Source organism: Myotis lucifugus, unplaced genomic scaffold (genome assembly GCF_000147115.1).
Source record: "Myotis lucifugus unplaced genomic scaffold, Myoluc2.0 scaffold_24, whole genome shotgun sequence".
Taxonomy (NCBI): domain Eukaryota; kingdom Metazoa; phylum Chordata; class Mammalia; order Chiroptera; family Vespertilionidae; genus Myotis; species Myotis lucifugus.
In genome coordinates this window covers 2,090,943-2,097,969 of record NW_005871072.1, presented here as the reverse complement: position 1 = coordinate 2,097,969, position 7,027 = coordinate 2,090,943, and the positions used below count along the sequence as shown (strand labels likewise).

The 7,027-nt window shown below is 36.9% G+C and overlaps 1 pseudogene; it reads right to left on the bottom strand.

Annotated features, from left to right (window-relative positions):
• Positions 1 to 5,793: 5,793 nt before the first annotated feature.
• Positions 5,794 to 7,027, bottom strand: part of LOC102417359 — an 8,284-nt pseudogene continuing 7,050 nt past the window's right edge.

Sequence of the window (7,027 nt, the reverse complement as noted above, 5' to 3'; positions counted from 1 at the left end):
AGGTCCTCTCATGTTGTCTCAAAGGGTAAGAGATCCTTCTTTTTTACAGCTGCATAAATGTCTGTGATCCTTTAACATCACCACCTGTATAAACATTTTCATCCTTGTTTCTCAAGAGCTGCCAAACGAGCAGTGTTAGTTATCTGTCACTTATTTATGAAACTCCTCCCCCAATTTTCTACACTATTAGACTATCTCTACATTTTAACCACATCTAAGTGGTATTTTTATATTGAATCATAATAATTTTTAAATATGATATGTTAAGCACCTAGTTCTGCTTAAGAACTTGGCCTGCTTCATCCCTTTTTTAAAAATATATTTTTATTGATTTCAGAGAGGAAGGGAGAAGGAGAGAGAGATAGAAACATCAATGATGAGAAAGAATCATTGATCAGTTGCCTCCTGCACGCCCCCTACTGGGGATTGAGCCTGCAACCCAGGCATGTACCCTTGACCGGAATTGAAGCCGGGACCCTTCAGTCCACAGCGCAACACTCTATCCACTGAGCCAAACCGGGTAGGGCCTGATTCATCCTTGGAATACTCAAAACAGGACAACATTGCTTGCAAATTTTCTGTTGAAATTGCATATTTTAGTAAAGAAAGAGATAATTAATTCTTGTAAGTGTGCTCTGATATTTATAAAATTTAATTATATTCACCTAGGAAATGTGCATATACAGACATACATGTATGCCAGTATAATTTTATTATGCATTCTAGATTTTTGTTAGTTTTTAATACTTAAATGAGCTTTCTCTATCAAATATCTTTCAATTTTTCTAAAATGTCTAAGCTACAGCATTATTTTCCTTTTAATGGTCTTAGATATTAAAATGTTAATACCCATTATGTCTCCAGATAATTTTTTTTATTTGTCTATTATAGTTAGCAGGACATTTACTTTTTATATCAAATACTTAATTGAGAAGTTGTCACTTGCTTTCCAGTATTAAACTCATTATCATTTGCCTTTAAGAGGATCTCTGAAATGCTTCAAATATATCATCACATCATTAGTAGTACCCTCATTATGCATCTTTCAATGCTCATTTAAAAGAATGTTACATTTAACTAAATTGACATTTTTCTGACATAAAAACCACAGGTTGTATTATTGACTGATTAGATATAAAGAAGACATATCTCTGGTGTCACTTCCAGTATCATAAAAAGATTAACTTGACTAATTAGATAAACACTATCAACATTGCAAAAACTGACATTGTAGATATTTATTTTCTGTAAAGAGAGATTTGTAATGTAGTTTTTAAAATGATAAAACACATCAGCTATGGTAAACAAAAATATTTTCATTTCAGTTCTCAAATGTTTATCTCATTAGTTGCACACACACACACACACACACTGTGTGCTAAATTTATTCATTATACATAAAACAAAAATCATTATAAAGAAGCATTTAGAGGGCAAAAAGCGTAATGCAAAATTTTTAATGTATTCTTGTGATAATACAATACCTGAATAATATAAATTTTAATTTATAATTATTTTAATTGATAGTTTGTTTTATATTATATTGTGTGGTTAAATAGAATTTTTATAAGAATACTTTAATTGGATATATCTTATGTAATAATAGACAAACATGTAAATTAACCATCCCTCCGCTATGCTCACCAGCCAATCAGGAGAGTATGCAAATTAACCCAACAAAGATGGCGGTTAATTTGCATATGTAGTGGCAAAGCGGCAGAGCGAAGACTGAAGTCTCCATCTGGAGCCGCGAAGACTGAAGACTCCGGCCGGAGCGAAGGCCTGCGTCCCGGGTGCCGGAAGAAAACCGGTGCCGGGAGTAGGGGAAGGGAAGGCCTATTGCACGAATCTCTTCATGCAACGGGCCTCTAGTATTGAAATAAATTGCTTGGGTGAATTTGCCATTAAACTGTTATAGTAACAGAAATATGAATCTCTGTGCTCTATTTGTGCATCTATGTTATATTAATGATTAGAACTCAATGAAGGGTGAATGTATACAACATAAAAATTACAGTCTACTTTATCCTATATAATAAAAGGCTAATATGCAAATCTATCAAACGACAGAACGACTGGTTGCTATGAGGTGCATTGATCACCAGGGGGCAGATGCTTAATGTAGGAGCTGCTCTTAGTGGTCAGTGTGCTCTCACAGGGGGAGCGCCACTCAGCCAGAAGCCCTGAGCCAGGCTCACGGCTGACGAGTGCAGCAGTGGTAGCAGGAGCCTTTTTCGCCTCTGCTGCAGCGCTAAGGATGTCCGACTGCCAGCGTAGGCTCTGGGGAGCAGGCCTAAGCCATTAGTCAGACATCCCCCAAGGGCTCCCAGACTGTGAGAGGGCACAGGCTGGGCTGAGGGAACCCCCCCACCCCCAGTACATGAAATCTGTGTACCGGGCCTCTAGTAAGATATATTTATAAAGCAACTCTTCAAGAACATTCTGAGAATATATGTTGTTACTGCAAAGACCCTTGGTAGCCTCTTTTACACAGAGGCCATTCATGACATCACTAACTAGACTATGCAGCGATAGTTATTACCACACCTTTTTGCTTTTATTCACATCCGCCCTAGATCATCTATGACAAAGGAAATTAGATATCATAATTACATCAAAAGTGGTTATTTTGTTATGGAAAAATTATCATCTATGAATAAGGATCTGATAGTTTCAACCCCTATTTTGTAGTTTTGATTTATCTGGAATGTGGGTCATTCATCAGATACAATATATTGAAAATATTTGAAAATATATGAGGGACAAAAACTAGAAATTGTCTTAATTTTAGATGATCTACAGTGATCCTTTGAACAAAGTTATTTAATAAGTAACTTATATGTCACAGTACAATTGATTGTCATTTTTTAGGCCTATTTTATTTGTTTTGTTTTAGCTTTTAGGTTACAAAAATGTCTATTAATAAATATATTGCATTTCTTTATTTTCAAGCTGAAATGGTTTTGTGTTGAGTAATAACCTGAAAGAATTCAACAGAACTATTAATATATTAAAGCACTTTAAACATTCTTTTAATTAATATTTATAGAACACCTTTTATGAGTTAGGTATTTTCTAATAATTTGTAATTATGATAAGAATATAACACTTTGGATTTTAAGATGTTGCCTGATTTATGAGGAAGTTAAAAGCGATGATTCAGTCCTGGCTGGGTGATCCAGTTGGTTGGAACATCATCCCATACAACAAAAAATAAAAAAAGATTGCAGATTCAATTCCTGGTCAGGGCACATACCTAGATTGTAGGTTTAATCCCCCATTGTTTCCCTCACACATCAGTGTCCCTCTTTCTTTCTCTGCCTCCCACTGTAAAATGAATAAACACATCCTTGGGTGTAGATAAAAAAATAAACAGATAGATAGATAGATAAATAAATAAATAAATAAATAAATAAATAAATAAATAAATAATAAGTAAATGACACAGCTGTAATTTAGTGTGATAGCTGACATAAAATAATGTGTCACCAAGGCATTGAGGAAAGAGTCTTTAATTCTGTTTCTGGGAGTATTTAGAAAAGATTTTGGTGGTGTTGAACTGGGTAAGAAATACTTAGCTCAGAAGAAAAAAGGGGGAGCTGACTTAGGTAGAAAGAAAACATCGATTTGTCAAATGAAAAAATAAACTTCTTTAAATAAGACAATAGATCATTCTTTAAATATTTGTATACCTCATGCATGATAAAAAAACAAGTTTCTCCAGTATTTAAATATATTTGAAAAATGTTAAATGTCTAAGGAGTTCATTATAATCATGCCTAAGATTGTTGATTCACTAAATGTTTAAACCCATTAAACAAAAGTGTACACAGACTATTACAATTAATACAAATCAATTAACTTGTGATAACATAATTAACTGAATTTAACTATCATGGATTTGATTCAATACACTAATTTTTGCTTTATTTTTATGGATCTCAGTGTATTTTGTTGTATATTTTTGGTTTTTATCTGTTTGTATTCCTAGTTCTAGATTTCCACAAAGCAAAAATAAAACAAAACGAAAATAGGAGACAATGTAGAATGAGATTTCTTCTTTTTTATTTTCAGTTTTGCTACATTTTAATAGAGGTTTTTTGAGGGAGAATTTTTTAGGTCTTGTCAGTGACATCAAACAAAAGGAAATCAGTTATCATAATTACATCAGGGTACAGAGTGCTCTCCCACACCTCCGTTTACATGACATGGAGAAAGTGTAGTTCTTGCCCCTGAGGAGCTTACAGTCTGGGGGGCTGACAACTCACAGTCTAAGAGTTGAGTGAACAACAAAGTTATTTAAGGCAATTCCTCATCCCCTCCAGTTATTGTGGACGGAACCATTTTGAAATTAATCTAATCAAGATGAGAGACCAGACTAAATCTGGCTGAGAATTCTTTCAGGCTCCTAAAGTTTCTGACATCCATCTCAGTAAATGGAATTGACCCAACAGGCAACTGAAAGACTAGATCTCTTGAAGTGCAAGGGCTAGGACAACTTAATTGTGGTTACTTATTTTAAAAAGCAAACATACTGAACAGTATGACAGGTTATTACACTAGTTTAAAAACAGGCCAAGTACTGCACCACATTCCCCTCGTGTTAGCACTGGTCATTGAAAGTAGTGATATTTCATATGTGGGCTCTACATCTAACCCACAGAAAGCCCACCCCAGATTTAATGTTCTGTGTATCAAATAGGTGCCTCGTGAATAGCATGAAAGTTTTATTTATGCCCCATTAAGTAAAAAATAATGTAAATAGTCAGATAATAACAAGCTAATGACCTGCATATTTCCATATGGATGAATGGCGATATATCTAAACAGGAAATAAATGGCAAGCCTATCTACCTATGTAAAAAAAAAATAGAGTATCTCCAAATCTCGCATAATCATCGCTATAAGAGGTATGCAGGTTTCCAGGTTTCACAATTAATTGTCAGAAAACAGCAGTTATTCCTGCAGTATCTAGTTAGCATCTGACTCAAATTATTTTTAGATTACATGTCTTAGAAGAAATTATTAACCCATCTAAAAATTGGTAATTATTCTGAGATGGTTCCACGTTAATCCTAGAATCACTATCAGAAAGAATAACAGTGTGATGTAGAAGAACAGCAAATCAACATGACTGAAAATATGCTCACTTTCAGAAACAATCTTGACATCTGGAAAAATCACAGCTATAACCTGGGAACACCCCCATATGGATACCGACCTGGCCAAGGCACACTCTGAGCAGGAAAAGGATGAAATCCGGTGAACTTAGGCCACCTTCGAGGAGCAGCCTAGAAATTTACGTCTTGGACAGCATAACTGGTCCAAACTCTCCAAATCAGTTTGATACTATCCTACCCACATTGGCCCAAAGTTTGACATTAATTCAAAAAACCAAAAGAGCATAGTGGAGCAGAAAGGAACAGATGTGTAAACTCTAGTACATTCTTATCGCTGTAATAAGGTTGAAGATGAGCACATCCCACCCACAACAGTGTTGTCCCAGGAAGCAGGGCAGTAGTGGTCAATTAGAAAGAATATTAACTGCACAATCAATAGAAAAGTAAAAACATGTTTCAACACCTTCAATAAGCCTGTATCCAAAGGACTCTTACATGTCAGTGACGTGCTGGATGTAGGTTCTGTGCTACAGCTTTGCAGTCGACTCCCTCGGGCCCACTGGCCTGGCACCGCCTGCTTCCTGCCTGCTGAAGGGAAATGATTCTACGCAGAGCTACGATGTTTCTAGTGAGTGGTAAAATTCACAGAAGTTCCAGGTTATTCATCTCAGGGTCATTCCTTGTGCGAAGTTTGATGTAGATGAAGATAAAGTGGTTTTTTGGTCAATAATTGCAATTACTTTCTTTTAAAATCATCGGGTTTCGTGTATAGTTCTATTACAATGAGCCCAGGTTTAATTTCATCCATCTCCATGAAAGCGAAACACTTGGTACTGATAAACCTTTTTTTTAGGCTTGTAGTGTTTGAATTCAAAGAAGGTAGCTGGCCCTTTGGTTAATTTTTCAACATGCTTCTGGAGCTCAATGTCCACATTAAAAGGAACATATGTATCTTCTTTTCTTTCTTTTTTTTAAAAAAAAACATATTTTATTGATTTTTTACAGAGAGGAAGGGAGAGGGATAGAGAGTTAGAAACATCGATGATGAAAGAAACATCAATCAGCTGCCTCCTGCACACCCCCTACTGGGGATGTGCCCACAACCAAGGTACATGCCCTTGACCGGAATCGAACCTGGTACCCTTTGGTCCGCAGGCTGACGCTCTATCCACTGAGCCAAACCGGTTAGGGCTGTATCTTCTTTTCTTGAAGCCACAAGGGTATCTTGCACAGGAGTTAAATTGTGCCGTTCGGATCCTTTACACTGACTGTGATATGGCGATCAATGCATTGCCCAGCATCTTTCAGACGGATCTTCTCGATTCTGATAGTAACATCATTCTTGGTTCTGACGGCAACCTTGGTAATAAAGTACCGGGAACTCTAGCAGGAAAGGAATCAGGAGACCCGATCCAGCACCACCCTCTTCTTCATCTTCTTCAAATTCCAAATGCTCTTCTTCACCAGGTGCTAAAATTCTTCTTAAGGGGACAGGCTGCACGTCAAATAGGAATTCTTTATTATAGGTAAGGTGATTCTTTATTATGGGAATTCTTTAGGATTGGTTCTAGCGTGCTTCAGGTCCTCCAGTTTAAATTCTTCTTGGGACTGTGTGGACTGTAAAGGTGCACTTCGTAATTCCAAGCATGTTGCAATTTTGCCTATGGTTTTCTTTAGATCTTCTGTGAATTCAGAATATTGTGTTGAGCTTGGGCCTCTTTCTGTAGATGTCTTGCTAATATCTGATACTTGTCTATCGCCTCCACCAGCTGGCCCCCGGAGTCGAAGTCGGGCCTCTCCTAAAACTGGCGCCCCAGCGCTGCAGCGGACTCCGGGTACCTCCGACATGACCGGTCCCCACCGTAGGGAGCCATCCTCCCCGGGCCGGGCCCTACATTAGCAGGGCC